We start from the raw sequence: 23221 nt of genomic DNA, 5'->3' as shown, positions 1-23221 counted from the left end.
CTTTCTTTTCTTTTCAGGTAAGCTAACCCTAAGCAAGTCCCAAATCAGTACAAGTCAACACCAAAATCGAAAGGTAAGACTGCGCCAATCTACTGCTAGTCATCGACACCCGTCGGAAAATTTCGTTGACATTATCAGCTCCAGGAGCCTGTGAGCCGACACTTACTTTTTTTCACCGCACACCGATGAAGAGAGTTATCCCAGCGAGGTTCGCTGCAATAAATTACAATCTCAAGAGTCAGTTGTCGGCAGTAGTCTAAACGGAAATAACACTGGCCGTAATACCGTTCCGCTACTTTGAGCGCGGTTCACTACATAGCAAGCAGATGGAATAAAAAAGAGTCCGTTTCCCACACTGCACAAGTATATAAAGTGGCCAAAGTGTCACTGGGAAAATTTCGAAGAGTTTATCTTTTCCGAATTGGTTCTCCTCCTCCCACACCCCAAAACTGATCTGGGTAAAGAAGCCAACGTTCAGAGTCCAATAAAACCGGGAGGGTTCTACATAATCACATATCGAGCCATAGCTGCTGCCACCGCATAGGGAAACTGCCAACGAAGCTAGTGTGTAGATGGCGAGGGTGCCAAGACGAATCATTTTCGATAGAAAATAAATAACTTGTTGATGGTAAAACAGATGTTTATGTCCCATTTTGGATACTGAAAAATAGCCGGCGACTGGACTGAAAACAGGGATGTGATGTAGCTCTGAAACTGTCACCGAGTGGCTTTCCGCTAGGTCTAGGGGACAAGCGGTGGGGGTTGTATCGATTGTACCAATGTATGTTGGTATGTTGTACTATTGGAATTGGAACAGTTTTTGCTTGGTACAAAAAAAAGATATTGCAACTGTTCGAGTGTTGATGAAACTTGTTTAACAGCGTGAATCTCGTTCCTTTTGATTTCGAGAGCTTTTTTCAGATTATAATAATTTGAATAAAATAAAATGAAACTCACAGTCACTGGCTCGAAAATGTTTACATTTCTTTATGATGCGGGAAAGGAATAAACACAGGTCTAAAAAATCAGTTCTTAATTATACAACATTGTCCGACATTTTTCACAGTCATATATTAAATGCGCAGAAATTCAGAGAGAATATATTCTGAGAGATTAAAATGTTACATATTTTGCCTCTGACAACAAAATTGTTATTTTTAGCTCACCAAATAAGCACAGTGATAGAAACATCCGCGGTGCGACCAAGATTACCAAAATGCGAATTTCATATTAACACATATTAACACTGATCTCCAGAGCCGAAAATTTTTTTTTTCTTGTCATTCCGTCAAATGACAACCGATTCTTATCCAATTTGTTCTCCAAAATCACAAATTTATCAAAGTATTTGGGACTGTAGGGAGCATTTTAAAGTTCTCCGTTGTTCCGGAATCATTGAGGGGAACCGTGGGGTAAGTACTCTTCCATGGACATAAACTAGATCGAAAACGGTTCTGAAACATGAACATATCAAACTTTAAGTTCTGGTAAAACGAAACCATTGATGCTCACACTGATGGCCACTTGGACCTTAGTTGACCACTTCTGGCTAAGTTCCGGGAATCATGGGCCCGGGAGAAATCTGCCGTGTTCACAATGAATTCGAAGCATGGCTTGCTGCTGGTTCTTCTATTATACGTCCAAGTGTCCGCCAGTAGTGTTATTTCACAAAAACTTCGAGTTCGATATGTCGCAAGCCAGGTTTCGGAACTGTTGTGAATGCGACCAGGTTCACCGAGCCACCAGACTCCCGGAACTTGGCTAGGAATGGCTAACTAAGGTCCAAATTTGCGTTTTCGTGAAAAGAAGTTTTTGAAAATTTTGCATTTTCTATAAGTTTAAAATTTCTGAGTGATTTATCAACAATTTTTCTTGTGTATTATACCAATTTTATCCAAAACACGTTTGGAAAACGTAAAATTAATATAGTTAGTCGTTTGTATACAAAAGTCTCAATTCACGTGGTTTATGGACAGCCCCTTTTCAATACAACAAACTTCTTATACAATAAAATCATCTGCAGTAGAAAAGTAACAATTTGACACCCAAAACATAATTTTGGATACAAATCTTAATTTTCCGACAACCGTGCATTGTAGACAGCATTTTTCATTACAACAGTAATTTATGAAGGAGGAAAAAAACACTTCGGAAATTTGGCCATTTTACTATTAAAAACTTACCGCCATCGATTTCTGAATATATTAAAAATTCTGAATACTGAATTAGAGTTGATGAAAATAACAAATGCATGTATTTGTTAGAAATATAGCGCAAAAAAAATCTATTCAAATGTAACTAAAATATTTATCATTATAAACTGTTTAAAATGTTTAAATCCATTTCAATCACAATTCAATCAAAATCCAATCCAGATTCAATCTACATTCAATCCAAATCCTACCAGAATTCAATCCAAATCCAATCCAGATTGAATCCAAATCCAATCCGAATTGAATCCAAATCCAATTCAAATTCAATCTAAATCCAATCCATAGCCAATCAAATTCCAAACCCAACTGAATTCAAACAAATCCAATCCAAGGCCAATCCACATCCAATTTAAACCCAATCTATATCCAATCAAAATCCCACCCGATCAAACGATAATAACAAACGGGTAACACAAATATGTTTAAACTTGACAGGAATAACAAAGCCTGTAGTATTCTTGCACACTTGAATACGCTTGAATGTGTAAGAGTGAGTTTTTTCAAAGCTATTTATAACAAAATTTGTATCAATTTAACTAATTCTGATCTTTTTCTGCCAAAAACCTTACTAAACCTGCTATAATTCGTAATAATCAGTAAGTAATTTTGATAGAAATTTAGTTATTTAAACTATTAACGAGACCAAGTTTGGAACACAAGTTAATATAAAAAGTTCGTAATATCAAGATTTGTTATAATCCTGATATTTTTGACTGATCGGGAATCCAAATCCAATTAAACCCAAATCCAAATAAATATAATCCAAATCTAGCCCAAAAATAATCATCCCTCGAATCGAATAAAAATCAAATCCAAATCTAATCCAAGGCTAATCCACATCCAGTTTAAACCTAATCCAAATCCAATCAAAATCCAATTCCGATTCGGAACTTGACCTTCTGTTTATTTAAACACAGACTTCGCAGCCGACTATTTAGTGTACAGGACAATTGCGGGGCTAGCGCTACGATCCTACTGCACTAACAGTCTCTCCTGAGCCGAGAGTCGAACCTAAGACGACTGGCTTGTTGGGCCATCATCGTACCTCGAGACCATCTGGGAGATCAAAACAAATACAATACAATATAAATACAAAACAAATCCAATACAAACCGAATCCAAATTCAATCCAAATCCAATCCAAATCCAATCTAAATGCAATCCAAATCCAATCCAAATCCAATCCCAATCCAATCCAAATCCAATCCAATCCAAATCCAATCCAAATCCAAATCCAATCCAATCCAAATCCAATCGAAATCCAATCCAATCCAAATCCAATCCAAATTCAATGATCCATGAATCCAACAAAAATCCAGAACAAATCCAATACAAATCCAATCCAAATCCAATCCAAATCCAATCCACATCCAATCCATATCCAATCCAAATACAATCCAAATCCAATCCAAATCCAATCCAAATCCAATCCAAATCCAATCCAAATCCAATCCAAATCCAATCCAAATCCAATCCAAATCCAATTCAAATCCAATCCAAATCCAGTCCAAAAAAATCCAATTTTTTTCATAAAAATTACAAAATTACCTAAACAATGCAACCGGTCGGATCGTGGAGAGATAAAAAAAAGGTAATGATTTTTTGAAAAAGAAATATTTTTTTTCACAGGGTATTTTTTATGGAAGGACGAAATTGTTATCTATAACTTTGCCAAAGAGATTATGCCAATTAAACAAACCATTTTAACTGTGGAAATATTTTTAATTTCCCATAGAAAGCTCCATTGGAAACTAAAAATATTTCTACAGCCAAAACGATTTGAATGATTGGCATAGTGTCTTTGGCAAAGTTGTAGATAACAATTTTGTCATTTCTCCATTTTTTTTTTCGTTCACACAACATTTATTTGACACTGCACAATACTTGATTTCTCCATTATCGGACCTTCGCATTATTTAGGTAATCTTTTGTAGTTTTTATGAAAAACAAAAAAAATTTAAATAAGCTTTTTTAATTATTAATTATTGTTTTATTTATGATTTGTCAACAGATAAAGTTCTTACCCAAATGACATTTACTAAAATCAGCTATCTTAAGAACTAAATTAGCATAGAACATTTCTCAAACAACGCTTGTTCTTAACACGGGACACATTAAAATCAAACACATCGTAGCAGCTGTTGAAAATGCGACACATGCTGAGCACTGGTTCATGTAGGCCATAGTTCGTCCTTGAAGATCGGTTGCTTAAAAATGTATGGAAACGGAGATTGCGTTGACTAGTGTTTATATCGAGGAGACCTAGTAATAAGGGGCAGTCTATGTGTCCCTGTATCAGGTCTCCCACGAAACAGGCCTTGGCCAAGTTGCGCCTTCCTTCCAGCAGCTCTAAATTGATGAGCTTGCATCGACTCTCATAGCTCGGTAGATTACGAGAGTCTCGCCAAGGAAACTGCCTTAATGCGAAGCGAACAAATTTTCGCTGCACAGCTTCAATCCTCTTAACTGTGTTTTGGTAAAAAGGACACTGTACGATGGCGGAATATTTTAATATAGGAAGGACCAGGGAGCAATAAAGCGCTTTGAGACAGTGCACGTTTTTGAAGCTTTTAGCGAAACGGAACAAAAAACCCAGTTGCGACGACGCCTTTGAAACTAAATAAGCAACGTGATTCTTGAAGGTTAATTTTGAATCGAGCATGACTCCCAGATCCTTCACCACCGTCTCACGTTTCAAAGCAGATCCTTGTAAACTGTAGTCGTGGAGGTACATCGCATGTTTTCGACCGAAGGAGATAACTGAGCACTTAGACACATTAAGTGACATCCTGTTTAAGCTGCACCAATCGCTGAAGGCTTTCAAGTCAAATTGTAGAGAATGGGCGTCAAGAGAGTTTTTTATTGTGCTGTATAGCTTCAAATCATCTGCGTAGGATAATTACATGCATTTTAAAATCGAATTCAAGTCGTTCATGAACAGCAGAAAAAGGAATGGCCCAAGGTGACTGCCTTGAGGAACGCCGGATGTAACGGGAAATGGAAACGACGTATAATCGCCGAGCTTAACAGCCATGGTTCTTCCAGTGAGGTAGGAGCGAAGCCAAGAAAGCAAATTGTCGTTCATTCCGATTTTGTCGAATTTCGCTAAAGCAATCTCGTGATTTACTCTGCCGAAAGCTGCGGAAAGGTCGGTATATACAGCGTCCACTTGATTACCGTGTTCAATCTCTTGTATAATGAACGATGTAAAAGTAATCAAGTTAGTCGTCGTCGAGCGCTTAGGCATGATTCCATGCTGGTCCAGGGAGATGGCGTGCGAACAATCATGAGTCAATTTGGAAAGAAAATTTTTTTCAAACAGCTTTGAGACAGAACTAAGCGACGCAATACCGCGATAGTTAGAAACGGTCCGCTTGCATCCTTTCTTGTGGATGGGAAAGATGAAGGAATTCTTCCAGCATTCGGGAAAGACGCCCGTCGTCAAGGACAAATTGAAGACCTTGGCCAAAGGTGCAGCAAGCAAATTTAAGCATCGTTTTAGAATTAGAGAAGAAATGCCGTCAGGGCTGTATCCGTTGGATATTTTCATCTGGTTCCCGGCTGCAATCACCATGTCTCTATCAATGACGAACGGAGAGCCGAGCATTCTCATGGTAGGCAAATTATTAGTGGCATTCGCAATGTCTTGGTCGTTTACATTTTCAGCGGAGAATACGCTGTAAAATTGCGTGCGAAATAGGTCAGCGATACCTTCGACGGTGTCAACATTGTCGGTCCCGTTGGTCATACTAGAAGGCAGCCCAAATTCTTTGCGCTGTTTGTTCACATAGCTCCAGAATTTTTTGGGGTTCGTTTTCAGTCGATTCTGCAGATTAAACTGGTAGTTATTGTACAAAGCATTATTGAGGCGTTTATATGCAGTGTTGGCGCGTAAGTATTCAGCTTTCGACAAATCGGTTCGGCGTTCACTATATTTCTTTAGTGCCGCCCTTTTAAGTCTCTTCAAGTCTCAAAATCAGTGTTGTAAAAGTCGAAGTGAACGGTTTCGGCGATTGCTTCAAAATGATGCTCAGGAAGTAGTTCTAACGTCATTAACAGAGGTGGATGATGTCTGCAATTTTTGACAAGCGGTGCCGGAGCTTGTAAAAGTGAACAGCTATGTCCCAGCTCCTCGCTGATGAAGCACAAGTCGAGCAAACGGTTGTTGGCGTTCATAGTGCCGTTCACTTGCCGGAGCCTAGCAGAAGAGTACGCATCGAGTAGGGCTAACGATGCTGGCCTGATCGATGAACGAGAGTTATCTGGGAACCGGAAGTTGTTACTGCCGTGAAGCCATGATATTGTACTAAGGTTGAAGTCGCCCTAAATGACAATGTTATCTGTAGCTCCCATTTGAGAAACGACCCATTCCAGAGAAAGAGTGTGCTTTTCTATTAGGGTACAGTCGTTGACGCGATCGGGAGGCACGTATATTACGCAAACAAACAGAGTGCCAGTAAGCATTGAAATCGCCACCCACAGGTGCTCTACCGTTAAGTCCTCGGGAGGTTTCAATAGACGAGATTTGAAGCTGGAGCGAACGGCTAGGAGAACTCCACCACCACTGCTCTTGTTGCTGTTGTGAACTGAACGGTCCTGCCGGTAAACGGAATACGTTTCGTTGCAAAGTTGATGTGATAGAGTGTTGTTGTTCAGCCAGGTTTCGGTAAAAGCATAAATATCATAGCAAGCGTCGTTGCATGCTAGCTGGTAGTCAGCAATGGACATGTTGATGCCGCCGGTGTTCTGGTAGTAAAGCAGGATTTGTGATGCTGGATCGGCTGGAGCTAGTCTGGAAGTGGGAACGGCATCAGGCCGAGTAACGTCGTAAAAAGAGAAATACTTGCCGTGAGCGGCAGCGGCAGCCTGACCCCAGCGCTAGACTCAGAGCCGGGACGACTGAGATGGCAGGAACGTGTGAGCTAGGTTGGTGCCAGGGCTACCATGCTACTGTGTGACGTGCGTCCCGGGCTAGCAGAATGTGGAATCGCGAGCAACGGTTGTCCAACTTCGGTAATAAAATCTCGCAGGTGTTGATCCGCAGGTTGATCGTCACGCGGCAGTGAGTCGGTAGCAGGTACACTGGAAGCGCAGAGCGAATCAGCGGAGGAATAGTTACAATCAGGATTATACTTGCCTGAAAGCGTATTTTGGGAACTCCGTTCCCCACGTCCACACGCAGGGCCGGGACGACTGATGTGCGCAGGCAGGAATAGCTCGACTGCAGTGGGGGGGTCGGGAGTTCCCATGATGCTAGTCTCATTGCGTCCCAGCGAGCGATGAAAATTCGGTTGATTGGCCAGACTGCTTAGGGAAGCTAATTGCTACGTAGAGTAGTCGATTCTTAGTTTCGACCTGTTCACTTGTTTCTTGTATAGAGGGCAGATAGAACTCCAGGATGCGTGGTTATCGTTGAGTTCACTCTCGGTAGCCGGATCACGCTTTTTGTTGAAAAGATGGCAATTAACACATTTCTGCGATACTGTTTCGCATTTGTCGACAGTATGTTTTCAGCGCATTTAGGACAACATGCTGGTTTGCTGCATTTAGCAGAGATATGCCCGTACTCTGAGCAGTTGTAGCATCGCAACACGTCAACAATTTCAACAATTCGACATCGGTCCCAGCCAATATTCACTCGACGTGTTTTCATTTAAAAGTTGAAAGAAACAGCGTCAACTTCCAAGATAGCTGAACGCGTCTGGTTGGTCGGGGTATTGTTTTTCAGCATGCGAATTAATTTCAATTCAGAACATTCAGGCAGCATGTTTTGTTTTCTAATTTTGTCTATTATTTCATTCTCTGGGGTTTAATCACATAATCCGATAATTTTTAGTCTAGGTCTTAGTGGTGTTAGCTTATCAATATGATATTTGTCCGAAAGTAAAATGTTTGCGTCTTTCACTAACTTCAAAGCAAGCTCAGTCGAACCGCATCTGACCGCTATTTCTCCATTTTCGCGATGTTGCATTCCGTTGGTACCGTAAATCAGGGGGTCAAGTTTTTCACTAATGTCTTTTCTAGTTGCCGAAAATGGTTGGGCGGTTTTTGACTTGAACACTACCGTTTGCTCGAGTCTTACAACGGTGGAATTTTTTGTCACAGTGCCATTTCCGTGTGCAGTGGGAGCAATAGGCGAATTTAACGGAATAGAACTCAATGGTGTAATACATACGTCGTCGGTCAAAACGTTAATGTTGTAAGTGATTTTATGGTTGCCCATTCTGCGTCTTTTACCAGATCTGAGAACACTGCAATCATCAATATCGGCCGCAGAAATTCCATTGGCTTTACGCTTAGTGACATTGAATGAGACAGTGCTAGAATGCACTGCATCAGCGTATGTGGGTTTGACTATGCCATCGCTAGATGTACCGATCTCCACATTAGTGCTTGAGTTCGTAGCTGTAAAAATGGACTTCATAACTGCAGCCTCGGCAGCGATAGTTTCTTTAATAGAGGATTGAACTTGTGGCAAAACTGAACCAATAAGTCTGTCACTCAATCCCGCGGTGAGATTCTGTATAGTTGAATCGCATTTAACTACAAGATCGCTCAGCTCGTTAACTTTCAACATCAGCGCTCTGCATGTATTGTTTATATCGTTGAGGCATATTTGCTTTTCCCTGCAGTCGAAACACATATACTTCAACGCAACGTTATCACGTATTGCGTTCACAGCAGCAGTGGTAAGGTCAGAACATCTTACGTGCAGAATTTGCTCGCACCCGCCAAAGCAGTCGATCCGATCAGAATCAGCAACAATGCGTTGCACGCACACACTACACGTTACTGAAGTCATCTTCAGTTTTGCCCGCTATGGGCCTTAGCACTATAAGCGACGCTACTAGCTTGCTTTGTTCACGGATTCAAGTTGCTCGAGAAAGAAATTATTTTCAGAATTACGGTTTATTTTCACCTCGAAGCGGTAACGAACTATATCAATCGACAGTTCTCCATACAGACTATCATCAGAATAACGCGAATGGTATTTGTTGTCACTTTATCGTAGTTAAAAAATGGTTTAACACGGACCGGTACAAACAAACAGCTGGATTCGACCACAGACTAACAGACTTTTTTAGATATTGCACTTTTAATTTTTCTTTTAACTTTTTTCAATAAATATATAATTTTTTATGTGTATATTTTTTTCGAAAAGAAAAAAATATTATCTACAACTTTTCCGAAGACGTCACACCGATCAAACAAACCGTTTTGGCCCTAAAAGTATTTGTAATCATCAATACCTTCCCAAAATAGCATTTTTCAATAGCTTCTCAAAAATGAGTCGAGTTTCAAAAAATTAAACCAATAGCACAAAGCGGCATCTTTTGCCTATAGAAACGTCTATGCAAAGTTTCCAAATCAGAAATGGTTGCTCGTTTTTTGTGGAATTGCTCAAATCCAATCTGTTGACGCCTTCGTCAACACGTAGAGGCGGGTGGGCGAGCGGTGCCTCTAAAAACCGCTATCAGAATCGCTGCCGACTGAAAACTAAATAATCCGCGCAGCTGGCACGATGCTTCCGTACTATCACACAGTACAAAGCGAAGAACGAAGCAAGCGAAGGACGCGGAAATTGCACACACGAAAGGATAACTGGCTCGGAAGACAGCGCGAATGCTGTTTAAACACAAGAAAATGAGCCACCACACTAAGGTCCAATGCGCACTTCTAGCGAACACAAATAAATACTTTCGGATTAATGATAAAGCACTGAGATCATTCACTTTAACTTTTAATTAAAAACGCTTCGTTACAACTTGGAAATAAACACTCGGTTTGAAATACACACTTCGCAATCAGAATACACAATGACGATTCAAATTCACACTTCGGAATGAAAATACACAATGAACTAGCTTGCGCAGAAAAGCGGTATTTATACTGATTTAGTAGCGGCGCAGGAAGTTCTCGTCTCCTCTATCAGCTTCTTCCATGGGGTAGAATGAATTAGATTCTGTTGCAGCGCAGTCGCTCACGTATTGAGTTCCATTTAGCAGGAGGATATACCAGAAGCGTCATGAAATATCCTGCGGTGCGTTTTTTTATTCGTAAAGGACATTATACGTTGACGTAGTGAATGGAAGGAGCATTGTCCTGCAGCGATGATGTAAATCGGAGTGAGATGCTCAAAACTGTTTGCTGCACGAACACAATCCAAATCCAATCTAAATCCAATCCAAATCCAATCAAATAGAAGCCAAATCCAATGAAAATCCAATCTAAGTTCAATCTAAATCCAATCAAAATCCAAAGCCAATCCACGTCCAATTTAAATCCAATACAAATCCAATCCAAATGTATTCCAAATCCAATCAATCCAAATTCCAATTAAATACAATCTAAATCTACCCCCAAAATAATCCACATCCAAATCGAATCTAAATTCAATTCTAATCATATTCGAATCCAAATTTCAACTAAATCCAATGCGAATCTAATTCAAAAATAATCCACATCCGAATCAAATCAAAATCCAATCCAAATCTAATCCAAGGCAATAACACATCCAATTTAATACAATCCAGATTCAAATCCAACCCAATCCAATTCCAATCCAAATCTCAACTAAATCCAATCCAAATCAAACCAAAAAATAATCCACATTGAAATCGAATCAATATCTAATCCAAATATTTCCAAGGCCATGCCACATCCTAATTTAAATCCACTCCAATTGCAGTTCAAATCTAACGGGAGCTGCGTAGTAACAAGACTATGGATTCCGCTTTATCAAACGGCTAATCGTGTGTTCGAATCTTAGTAAAACCAGGCCTTTCGGAATTGAAAAGGACTTAATAACGGGTTTATTTTGAGGCTTCCTCACCACTTACTCTTTTATTTACGCTGAATTTTACAATACCTTTGCGTGACTTTCTCTACAAAAATAACTTACTCCCATAAATAAAACCAACAAAACACACAACAAAACTTCTCCTGGGAATCATAATTAGCGATATTTGCTGGAGGAACGAGGCTCGGTATAATAGAGCAGGAAGCGTGTAAATAGAAGGGTTAAAACATATTACATACAAGCACGGATAAATAATAAGGAGCAGATCGGTGAATTTTAACCTAAATAATCACGGTCAAATTGCGGGTTACCAGAATTTATTGACATTTTATTTGCTCGGATCACGTTCTTACGAAAAGACCCAAATCTTGTTCAATTCGATTATCCATACAGTTAGTTCAATCGAAATTGAAAATATTGTACGAAGCGCCCTTTTCATAAAAATAGGATAGGATAAACTTGGAAATAAGATCAATCTCGAATGCTTGAATGCTTGAATCCTGAAATCCGAAAAGTACAAAAATTGAAATTTGAGAATCTTGCAATTCATTGTTTTAAAGTCCTAGAGCCTTAAAACCAGGAGTGCTAAGAGGAGTATCTCAAAATCCAGGAGTGCTTTATATCCTTTAATCCTAATGATTTCAATTCATGAAAAATTTTTTGCCCTTAAAATCTTACTTACCTCAGCAGTCTAGAGCCGTGGTATTTTTTAATAAGGGGGGGGGGGGGTTGTTAGTAGCACAAGTATTTATGATTAATATTAGTAAATAATGAGTATATGTGTCCAATCACAAATGGTGACTTCTCAACACCGTTACAAAAATTTTAATTTTATTTGTTAAGATTTGTTTGCTGTGGCAGTTGGGACTCACAATTCGTAGGAATTTAAACCTACTTGTCAAAGAGGGGAAGTAAACCTACAACTAACTTAATTACTAACTTATTGGCTATAAAGAGAGCTAATCGTAGCAATTGAGGATTGCAACGATTTTTATCGGAAATTGTTAATAATTTTATTTGACATAGCCTCTAATGTTCCAACGCCAGTAAGTCTATGTAATTCGAGTGTACCAAAACAAAATCATTTTCAGAATTTTATTCTGAATCTTTTGAAGCGTTTTCTCTAGAGCCGTGGTAGCTCCTTGGTGCTGGGCTACTCATCGCCAATTTCCTAGGCGTTTCGACACTTCTTAAAATTTTACGATCCCGAAATTCTCAAAACCATAAATCCTAGAATCCCATGAATCCTCAAAATCTAAAATTTTAAAATATAAAAATGCTTAAGTTACGAAATTTCCAGCACTCCATAATCTTTACAAGCCGGATTTTTAAAATTTTCCCAATTTGCAATGATCTTTAAATAGAAGAATTCGAATCCATGAAATAAAACTATGATCTGAAATTGAACTCAGAATCATCGGAAGAAGCTTCTAAAGGCCATTAAAAGCCCAAAAAATGATTCTAAATCAAGCAGAGAATTGCCGAAAAATGCTCCTGAAATTCAGAAAAGGCCACGAAATGATCTTAAATCAAGTTCAAAATCGTTGAAAAAAAAAAAGAAACTTTTTTACTCCTGAAACCAGAGAAAGCCGAATTAAAAAGTAAATGCCGATAAATGCTTCTGAAGGCCAGCAAAGGCCAGAATGAAATTAACCCCAAATCTAGAAAAAGGCAAAATAGAAAATGATCCTTATTTGAGCTCAGAATCGTCGAAAAGAGCTTCTAAAGGACAAAAAAGCCAAAACAAAAAATGACCCCAAAATGAGCTCAAAACAATCGAAAAACGCTTCAGCAGCCCAGAAAAGCCCAAAAAGAATATGAATAAATTGAGCTCAAAATTGCCAGAAAAGATGTCTTTCTTTTAGGTTGTACTGTCGATTTAGCCTTAGAGCACTTTTTTCCGCTTCTTGTTTAACCACCTGATTAAGTGGAAGAGGTTGAAGTATTGCATCTAGGGCTTTTGATGGAGTGCTTCATGGCTCCACAAATCGATGCACAGACCAATTTTTGGATTTTACCTCGCTTAGCTTGAGTGAATGTTTCAGTGGTTTTGAGCCACCAAACTAACGAGGCGTAGGTTATTCTGGGTATAATTATTGTATTATATATCCAATGTATCATGCTGGGGTTGAGACCCTAGCTTTTTCCAATGGCACTGCTGCATACCCATGAGGCGTTTGTGGCCTAGGTAATTGTTTGTTCTATTGAAATGTTCCAGCTTAATTTCTGGTCAAGTATGATTCCCAAATATTTGACTCCAGTGGAAAGCTTTATATCGGTGCCTTCCAATCGCAATTTACAAATAATGTAATGTTTTGTTATGTACGTACCACCGAGTTTAGCCGTTATTTCGCAATTTATTAGCATGGCATGAATCCACTTTATTGTGTTCAAGTCTATGCCATGCCTTTCCATGGTTATTTTCATTGAGTTGTGAGATGCATTATCTAATGCTCCCTCAATATCGAGAAAGGCTACCAGGGAAATTTCCTTGGAATGAATGGATTTTTCGATGTTTCCCACTAACATATGTAGCGCGTCAGTGGTTGATACGTTGTTTTTGTAAGCAAATTGAAATTTGCTTAATGGATTGGATTTCATATATACTGTTTTAATATGATGGTCGATTAGTTTTTCCATAGTTTTCAAAAAGATGGAAGTTAAACTAATTGGTCTAAACGCTTTCGGGATTGTCCTATCCCGTTTTCCGGCTTTTGGTATGAAAATAACTCTAGTTTGTCTCCAACTAGATGGAATGTGATTCAGTATTAGGCTCACCTTACACATCTCCGTAATAATTGGAATAAACAGTTGCTCTTTTGGAGCTTAACTGGCTGTATTCCATCCATTCTCGGAGACTTGTATGGTTGGAAAAAGTCTATTGCCCTTTCATCCTGTGATTTACTGAATATAGGCAAGTTCCTGGGATTCAGTCCAAGTCGCATGTGAGCTTAGCTGCTCTCCAGTCTAATCCTACACTTCATCAGTATCCGAATATGATCCTGAGAAGTGGTTTTCCATCATAATTTCCAGTGTTATCGTCAGTTTTTCTCAATCTACCCAAACCGTTGGAATGTTCTTTAAGCAGGGTTTTTGCAACCTGGCTGCAGTGGATGTGTTTTCAATACGTCCACACATTAACTTTCAACTATTTCTTCTGGATTTTCTTATTTCCTTGTTGTATTTTGTTAGTGATGTTCTTTACAGTTCCCAATTACCTGTTAGTTTCGTTTTATTGAACAGTTTCCTAGAGGACTTTCTTAATCTTTCTAGGGTCCTATTCCACCAAGATTTGTCTTTATTTGACACTCGCGTTTTGGTAGGACAACTTTCGTAGTATGCACTAATTATCTTACTTGTGATTAAATTAGAGCAGGTTTCCAGCTCATATTTGGTTCTAATTTCTCTTTCGAAGATATGTTTGTCGATCAACAGTTTACTGTTGTAGAGATCCCAGTTGGTTTTTCTTGGGTCTCTATAGGTTTCTTGCAGGATTTCTCCTGCACGGTAATCGAAAAGAATTTGCCTGTAATCTAATAATATCGATCAATATCGACAGCTCCAACAACTAGAACGAAAATAAATATCGACAACTCCAACAACTAGAACAACTCCAACAACTAGAACGAAAACTCTCTCTTACGAATACATAAATTACCGTTGAACACAGAAAGATCCTTGAATAAATGAACCAATCGAAAAAAATTAAACATAATTGCAACCATTCAGGCGCCAATAGGGTACTGAAGAAAATCCCCTGCAAAACAGATGCCAACTGCATAAAATAGGTTCAGGGTGATTAAAATAGTGTCCCCCGATAAGGATCTTCAATTGATTATTGTTAAAATTTGCTAAACCAGTTCTACATTCTGAAAACAAGTTCTGACAGAGATAGAGATAGTAGACAAATGGATATACTTATGTTTGCATATCACCTTACACATTTCGAGTATTTCGTCTCAATACACAGACGGCTCCTAAAGCTGCTTAAAATATGTTCCTTACCAGAATATAGCTGTTTAAAGTCAAATGGATTTCACCAAACAGGTTGCAAGAAAACGTAGCAGTGGATACCGATTATTGTTCGTTCCTCTCAAGAAGTTTTTGACGTGGAAATTCATAGCTTATAGCCTGACAGTTCGGAAGTGTTGCTAGCGAATTGGGACTAATGGAATTTCACACTCTAAGGGAGATTCAATTACCTACCAAAAAAAGGAAAACAACTTTACAACTCGGCCATTCCTGACCACTAATCGTCTCTATCATCAAGCTAGGATTTAGGTTATATATATTGAACGGTTATTCGCGTACTACTCAGGGTTAGTAAACAGAATACGAAGTTTCTTCCCGTGATAAATGTTCTTTAGTTTACCGATTATTCCCGCAATTGTGACGGGTAGGCCACAACACTCCAAAAATATACACGTTGTAGTTGTTGAAACGGCCCTCGCTTAACTAGCCTCGGTACCTGCCTCTATGATACGGTGTACACTTTTAAGTCGGGAATCTTCATCTCCTCGAATCGATTCGCAAGCTCGTTCAAAGTCGTTCAATCTTCTTTCGAGCATACATGAATCTGCGACTGCAAACATTGGACCTGTTTGTTTGCACTTGTTTACCTACTTTGCGTCGGGAGGAAATGACCGGATTTTGATTGCCTCGATAGGAATTGTTTGGTTCATTTCATCTTAATTGGCGATCAAAATGCTCTGAAAGAATGTTGGTTGCTAGCGTAACATCAGCCATGTAAACCACGACAGTGCCCTTTTTTATAAATGGTTCCAGTACCAAGTTAACAAATGTTTGATATACAGCCCACAGTCCAGAAGGTTTTACAAAACCAGTATACGTAGGTTGACCAGACGTACCGTTTTGAACGGGACAATACCGTTTTTTCGTTCATTTTTACCCGTCCCGTTTTTTACCATTTTATACCGTTATTCATTTTAGAAATAAAACTTCGCAATTAAGTTTTTGGAATTGAGAAATAATTTTCTTGGCTGATCTGTCAGTATTACTGTGTAAATTATATGCCTTCCAGGCAGTACCGCGCCACAAATCTTCTCAGTCGCGAACCGTATATGGCCTGTTAAATTATAAATTTCACGACCTTATCGCCAAAAATCACTACGTGGAATTTCATAAAATGCTAAATATTGTACAGAATGAGACAGGCTTATAGAAGCAATGATTAATTGTCCGCACTGTTATTTTGTTTAAAGATAATCAACACTCATTCATCGCTCCCCGGATTTTTAGTTCTCAAGACAATCGGAAATGAATTGCTCGACTAGATAATGCCCGCGAATAGCAGCTCTTCAATTATGTTATCAACTTCAACTCTATCGGAATACGGTAACCGTCTCGGACCGAAACTTATTGGTGTAGCGGAAGTCAACCTTAACTCCATCTCATAAGAATGTTTCCGTACTGGCAGTCGCGAAGTTTCCACGTGATTCTCATTGATCATTTTGAGCAGCTCGTGTTGACGTATTTCTTTCCACTTTTGGATTAATTGGAAATTCATCTAGGGTAACGGACCCATAAATCAATCAAGACAAGCAAGTTGAACGTGATACATTTTAATGTGTTAATTCGACAATGTACAGTATTTACTGTATACTGCTCAATAAACATCGTGTTACATATTCGGGTTGCATCGCAGCTAAAATAACTTATCTAGTCATGTTAAATAGAAATTTCCTGATGGGTGCCCAAGCCTCTAAATTCGCCTCCCGGAATCCTAATTTCGCCAACCCAAAGACTCATTTTTCGCCACCTTCAAAACAGGATGGAAATGCAAATAATACTCGATCGTTAAACTATTTGAAAAAAATCTGTTGCTGCCTAAATGTTATAAGACAGCTGTAAAATGAAACAAATCAACACATATGATGATGTTATGCAAATGACTGGTCAGCAGTGAGAAGCATTTATCTTATTTTACATTAGCCTTAGTATCCAGCCTTACTTGGAATTCAATATATGGTGGTTTTAAAAATATTCTATTTTATGTTGAACTTATATTTTTAAACTAGATTGTAAGAAGATCATTTCGTCAGTCAGGGGGCAATCTGTATAAAACTTTACAACAAGATAATTCATAGAACATGCCGTTCCATGTCTTTTAATTTATTGTGTGTATTGTGATAACAAAAATATGTGATGCTAGGAAATTTTTCAAGAACATCAGTTTTTCTTTGGCTACTGACATGCTGAGGCGTTAAATGAAGCGAAACGTTGAGCGTTTGAGAAGCGGAATAAACAGAAGCGTTGGGTGAAGCTTCCTATGACATACTGGAGCGAGCGTCGCAAATGCGTTGTGTTGTCATATTCCTAGATTCCAGTAGCGGTTTTGTTTGAAGGAAATATGAATTCGTCCAATGAAGATTTTTTTGCTTCTCCAAGCACGGTAAATTACGTTTTTAGTAAACATAGAGATTCTTTATGAAATAAAATAATATTACTGAAGTGAGTTGCGCTACAGACGTAGTAAAAAATATAATAGCTACGTTCAACTAATTTATAATATCTGTTAGGATTTGAATAACCCATGTGAGCACAGCTAGTTACTCAGCGGCTTGCATTTTCGCGACCAAAGAAGTTCAGCATGCTAGATTTCTGGCCATTCAAATCAAAACTCAACAATATCAATCAATAATATCAGTGCTATTTTCCCGACGACCTGAAAAAATTTCCCGATAGTATTTTCTATCCTACTTTCTATCCTAATTTAAGACCAAAATAAAGCAAATATTAAGTACCTGGCGATATCAGGTTTAGTCTGAACATGGATTTACTGCACAACCCTCTTCTAAACATTTTAACATTTTCTAAACGAAAATGTATTTTATTTGCTTTTTTCAATTACCAAACCAAAACAAAGCAAATATAATGCACCTGGCGATAAAAGATTCAGCCTGAATATGGTATTACCGCGTACATATACGCGCGTCAAAACACTACTCGTTCTGTTTCGCCGCCTCTATCGACGCGTCTTTGCCGCCTCAGTATGACCGGTTTGAGCGTTTCATATAGACGTTCGAAGAAGTAGCTCTGACGCTTTTGCGACGCTTTTTGCTTCGCTTCATTTGACGCCTCAGTATGTCATTAGCCTTTGAAACTACACGTCTTGCTTCTCTTTCTTCCTTTGTTCCTTCTTCTTCGCTTGCTTCTCTTTCTTCAAATTCTTTTCGAGTTTGCGTTCCTCTCGAATTCGCTTCCTGTCTTCCTTCTCTTCTTCGAGGCGTCTTTTCTCCTCCTCCTTCTGAGAATATTCACGAACAAATTCATATGTTCAATGTTAAAACGTGATACCGTTTGGACCTGCATTCCCTTTTGTTTTCTCTTTGAAGAGTGGGTGGCATCTTCAAGTAATCCTTTAATGCCTGATTGAGTGGGTCAGGGGCGCTGTTTTGGGGCATTTTGGCATCAACCACTGATTCCTTATAAAAAAGGGTAACTAATAGCAGTTTTTCTAGTCATTAAGCAAAATGCTCGTGGGAATTTCGATTTTACTACCACTACCACTACAGCGCCATCTCTTAGCATTGAACATTTTTTCGGGTGTCCCAGTTTTAACATTTCGTTACATAAAATGAAAATAAATTTTGCAACGGCCTTACTATGAAATACAAACCTGAGCAATTATCAATAAATGGATTTTCTCTGGGATTTTCATCAAGAATTTGTTTAACGTTATTTCGCAACATGTCTTTTGTGACGGAAAAACCTCTACGCTGCATGCCATAGATCCACTGTTCTAAATCATCCTCCTCTTGCTGCGTCAATACTGACATTCGGCCAGAACGGCAGATTTCTCGTTGCTGCATTTCCAAACGAGACCGGACCGTCGATCTAGGCGCTCCATAATGTTTGGAAGCTTTACTTGCTCCCATCTGCTCACCACGTACTTTGAGAACAGCAGCGGAAATCTCAGTCTCGGAGTAATTACACCGATATTTCTTAGTTCTTTGCTGCAAATAGAATGAGGAAAACTAATAGAACCAATGATTGTTAAGAACTTCAGCAGATTCTTACCATTTTTCAATTCGAAATTCTTCAAAACACTCTTATATGTTTTCAATTTAACCACGAGTCAAAAATTGAATTCACTTGTGAAATCAAAACACTGTATGACAGTTCATCTGGCGAATTTAGGGTCGAGCGCATAATATGGGATCCAAATTTCGCCAGTTCTATTTAGGTACAAAATTACAGTAGTTTCATGAAATTTGAATTATATGAACATGAAAACCAAGCAATAACAGTGTAATTAAAAGTACTTTCACAAAGTTTTCTATAAACTGAATGTTTTATGCCAACTTTTCCACTAAGTTTTTTTTGCCTATTATGGTTTGGCAGAAAATTTTGCTCTTTTCATGACAACGTTATTTCGATCACAATTTTAGAAGACATTTTGTAATAATAAAATATTTTTGTTAGTGCGTTCAAGCACAGAAAACATTGCCAATTTTTATAATATTAAATATAATCATGAACCGTAACTACATCAAGTTTAAATTTAACAAGATTCCCTGATTGGCGAAAAACGGGGGGGGGGGGGGGGGTGGCGATTTTGGGGGTTCTTACCCTATTAAGTCGATTACATAAATTTCCGAAAGGGCAGTTCCGGCAGAACCACTTCCAATATGTGGGTTATTTGTACAGAAGGGACAATTTTCCGGAGCTCAGTTCAGCTTTGCTTAAACGGTTGGTCATCTCGTATCCCACTTCGGACGATAAAGATTTTCACTAAAACACGTTGTAATAAAACACTGCAATAGACACCGGAGTTTTTTATTTTAAAAACAACTAGTCACAACGATTGTTCGCACAAAACTGACCTAATTTGTCGATTATTGTTCCTCACGAGAGGTTTTTGGCGCGAAAAATCATCGCTCATAGCTTGACAGTTCGAAATTGTTGCAAGCGAAATACTGCCGGTACCCGGATAACTGTCCCATAATGAAAAACAACATGTTGAGAAAACGGCGATTTAACATTATCCGTGGATTTTCTGATTTCCTATTGGACACCATATAGTTCATGTTTTAGATTACTATTTCTCTTTTTCGCACGGACTCGAACTTTCATTAAACCTCACCGAATCAAAAAATAATTGAAATTCGATAAACGGTGATTGTGAACCAACTAAAAGTAGTTCCCAAAAATAGGGTTTTCTTTTTTGTAAAAACATTATCTATCTTTTTAAATAGGAAACTCGTCGCCATTCTTGTGCATTACTTCAACGCACAATCATTTATAATAAAATAACATTAAATTTTCGAAACACCATCATTGTTTAGAGCGCATACGTTACCTTTTAATCCCCATGAAACAAAGAACCTACTCAATCTAATCGCATCTCAAAATGCACGAATGCGAGCGCAAGCAATTCGCTTGTACACGCGGCACTCCTGCCATAAGATTTGCATCGCTTTCCATATTCGATTTCTTTCCAAAAGAGCAGCATAAGCATAAAACCGTTTGAGCCTTTCAGTTTCTGATAAGAATTGATTGGCTTCCAACTGCACTCGTCCGGCAACAGAAGTTCATTTCTTTCCGATTAGATCACTTTCGTAATGTTTACATTCACCTGCAGCGAGTGAACACCATCCGCACTCGTGCCGTGTTGTTCATTGACCTTTTCTGCCTGTGTTCATCCGGTGGTAAACATTAACGGCCGAAGCAGAAAATGGCAGACCGTCGGTGAATTCACCACTCACCACATACGCGGTTCGTTTCCACTGGAAACGTCCGATGAAGCACGCGTAGATTCTCACCACCTTCGACTGTGAGTTCATCCGTTAACTCGCAGCCAGTCGTCGTCGTTTCGTTCGTTCGTTCTACCATTGCAATCATCATCATCAGCAACAGCAGCAGCACATGTACACACGATTGCCCTTCGCGTGGTGGCTTTGAGTGTGTGTATATGCGCTGGATTTACACGGCAAACCGTTTAGTTTACTCTGAACTTCGGTCGGCGTTGGACGTGTGCGAGGGAACCGTTCGCCATTGTGAACTCTGGCTTTGGCCAATGTGTATGTTGCCTAGTGTCTTCTCGAGTCTGAGAAAACTTGCCCAAGGGCCACGCGATTCGCGCACACACATAACGGGTCGGCGGGATACACGGAATGTTTGCACTTTTCGATATTTTCGCATGTAGCCAACAAACTGCAGTCCTGGGCGAGGAGGACGTTGCCTGAACTGCTCGCTGGAGAGACCCCGGGTGCGAAATTTTCGGTGTGATTGGTTTCGTTTTCGCGTTGGTCGTCGATGGCTTCGAAAGTGTTGCGTGTTGAAAAACAGCAAATAAGTGAAATTCACAGATGAATGGATGAATTACACCTTGTTCAAATGATTTAAAACGAAGAATACCAATCGATAGAAGTTAAAAAGGTTATTAAAGGAGCGGCGAAGAACCGTAACATGGTGCTATGGTTTTGGTGAAGAAAGAAGATAATACGGAATACTGAAGTGACAGTGAGCGCTACAAGCTGCAGCAGCGGAGAAGAAACGAATAAGTTTCTACCATTGCAAGTATGTTGCTGCAAGACAACTCGATCGCTTTGTCTTGCTTTTTTTGGGAAGTCGAACAGCATTCACAGGAAGCGAAATAGTTGTTACTTTAGCAAGAAATCTACACACTTACTTACACAGATACACGGGTAACACATTCCTCGCGGATCGCCCTGAAACAAAGAGCGAAGAAAGCAGATGCAAACTGAAAAGAACTACAGAGAGTCAAAAGAAAGAGATAAAATGAAAACTAGTTTTTCTTTATTTTCGATGTTCTCTGGGCCCGAGCGAACGGACGACGGGACGGCCGTGCAACAGCGGTTCTTCGTACGTTCGAATCAGAGGGCCAGTATCCGGCACTGGGTGGCGCACTGCGCTTCAAAATTCCATTCGTTGAGAAGAGAAACAAATTTCAACATATTTAGACTGCAAACAAACGTTGGTAAACACTTCTGACAGCAAAAAATTAGTTTCCAACTTTTCTATACGTCCGATACACTATCGCATCGAGCTGACGGCAAAGTTCTGCGTATCAGATTGGGAAAGGGAAACGCAGACTGGTGCTGCGGCTGGCGACTAAATTGGATATTCATCAATTAGGGAAATGATAGCACAAAATTGCACCCGTCTGTTTTGCGTGAACTGAAACGGGTAATATGGGATTGGCCACGAGCCGATCATCATTACTGCCTGCCGGACGCATTCATGACAAAAAAGAAACCTGGCAGCATTGATGTTGTCGTTCCGCGCTAACAATAGCGCCAACGGGCAACTCTGCTGCTAACATGCTGACCGATCTTACCGTGGTTGTTGTTGAGCTGAAAATTCGAGCCGGTTCGCAAAATATGTCAAATTGAGCTGTCTGCTGGCGGTTTTGTCTGACAACTGATTGTTTCGACAGCACAGCCGGTTCGGCCATGTCCAGCTGATTCTTCAGGCTGTGGGATGCTGTTTCTGACAGTGGTCTACAGTCGGCTGATGATTTGACACCTGGTAATATAGTAGCAATACAAGTAAAGGGCATGTGGAAGGAAGTTGGATTTAATCCGTACGTCAGAGGTGTTTAAGTGAATTAGATGAAGCCGAGTGGAATGACTCCAACCGAGTTTTCTACGTTGAGTTTAACTTACAATTTTGCAAAGTACAACAGTAACAATCGTTTTAAGTTGTCAAAGTTCAAATGATATATATCAAGTTAACACAGTATGGCTATTATAAAAAAATCACATCCAAGTGAGAACATAAATCACATGTGTGTTGTCATAGAACTTATGCAAATAGCTTTTCCATCCCAATCGTTTAGTATGATACCAATGATCTTATTCCATGTCGAATCTTTAATTCGAAAAATTGCTGCGAAAACTTATAGGATTTTTGTGTAGCATGAGATTCTTCAAGTAATTGCATAAGCCGATGCTTTAAATGCGTCCGTTTGAACTTAGGAAACGTTTGATGAGTAAGTCAAAAGCATCACGTCAGTTTCGCCAAATCGTATTTCAATTTCGGAGAATCCAATCAATCAAACCGGGCCGCATTTTAATAGGAAACTGATGAATTGAAATTATTGAGTGTAATTTTTGAAAACAAAAAAAAAAAACAGTGGAGTGAGAGCATTCATGATAATTGCTATGAATTGGTGAAAGATATCAAGTGAAGGTTTAGATTAAATTGCTTCCGTAAAATAGAT

The 23221-nt window shown here is 39.2% G+C and overlaps 1 protein-coding gene across 3 annotated transcripts in view; it reads left to right on the top strand.

The window, feature by feature from the left end:
• Window positions 1-23221, top strand: part of LOC129720979 (semaphorin-2A) — a 248267-nt gene that overhangs the window by 28146 nt on the left and 196900 nt on the right. For 2 of the 3 annotated variants that reach the window (XM_055672967.1, XM_055672968.1), the window contains exon 1: window positions 20966-21555. The exons of the other annotated variant lie outside the window; for it this stretch is intronic. The gene's annotated coding sequence lies outside the window, so the exon portion shown is untranslated. Of the gene's footprint in view, window positions 1-20965; window positions 21556-23221 lie in introns of those variants that run through there. 3 annotated transcript variants of the gene reach the window in all.

Source organism: Wyeomyia smithii, chromosome 2 (assembly GCF_029784165.1).
Source record: "Wyeomyia smithii strain HCP4-BCI-WySm-NY-G18 chromosome 2, ASM2978416v1, whole genome shotgun sequence".
Taxonomy (NCBI): domain Eukaryota; kingdom Metazoa; phylum Arthropoda; class Insecta; order Diptera; family Culicidae; genus Wyeomyia; species Wyeomyia smithii.
This window is presented reverse-complemented; position numbering and strand designations above follow the sequence as displayed.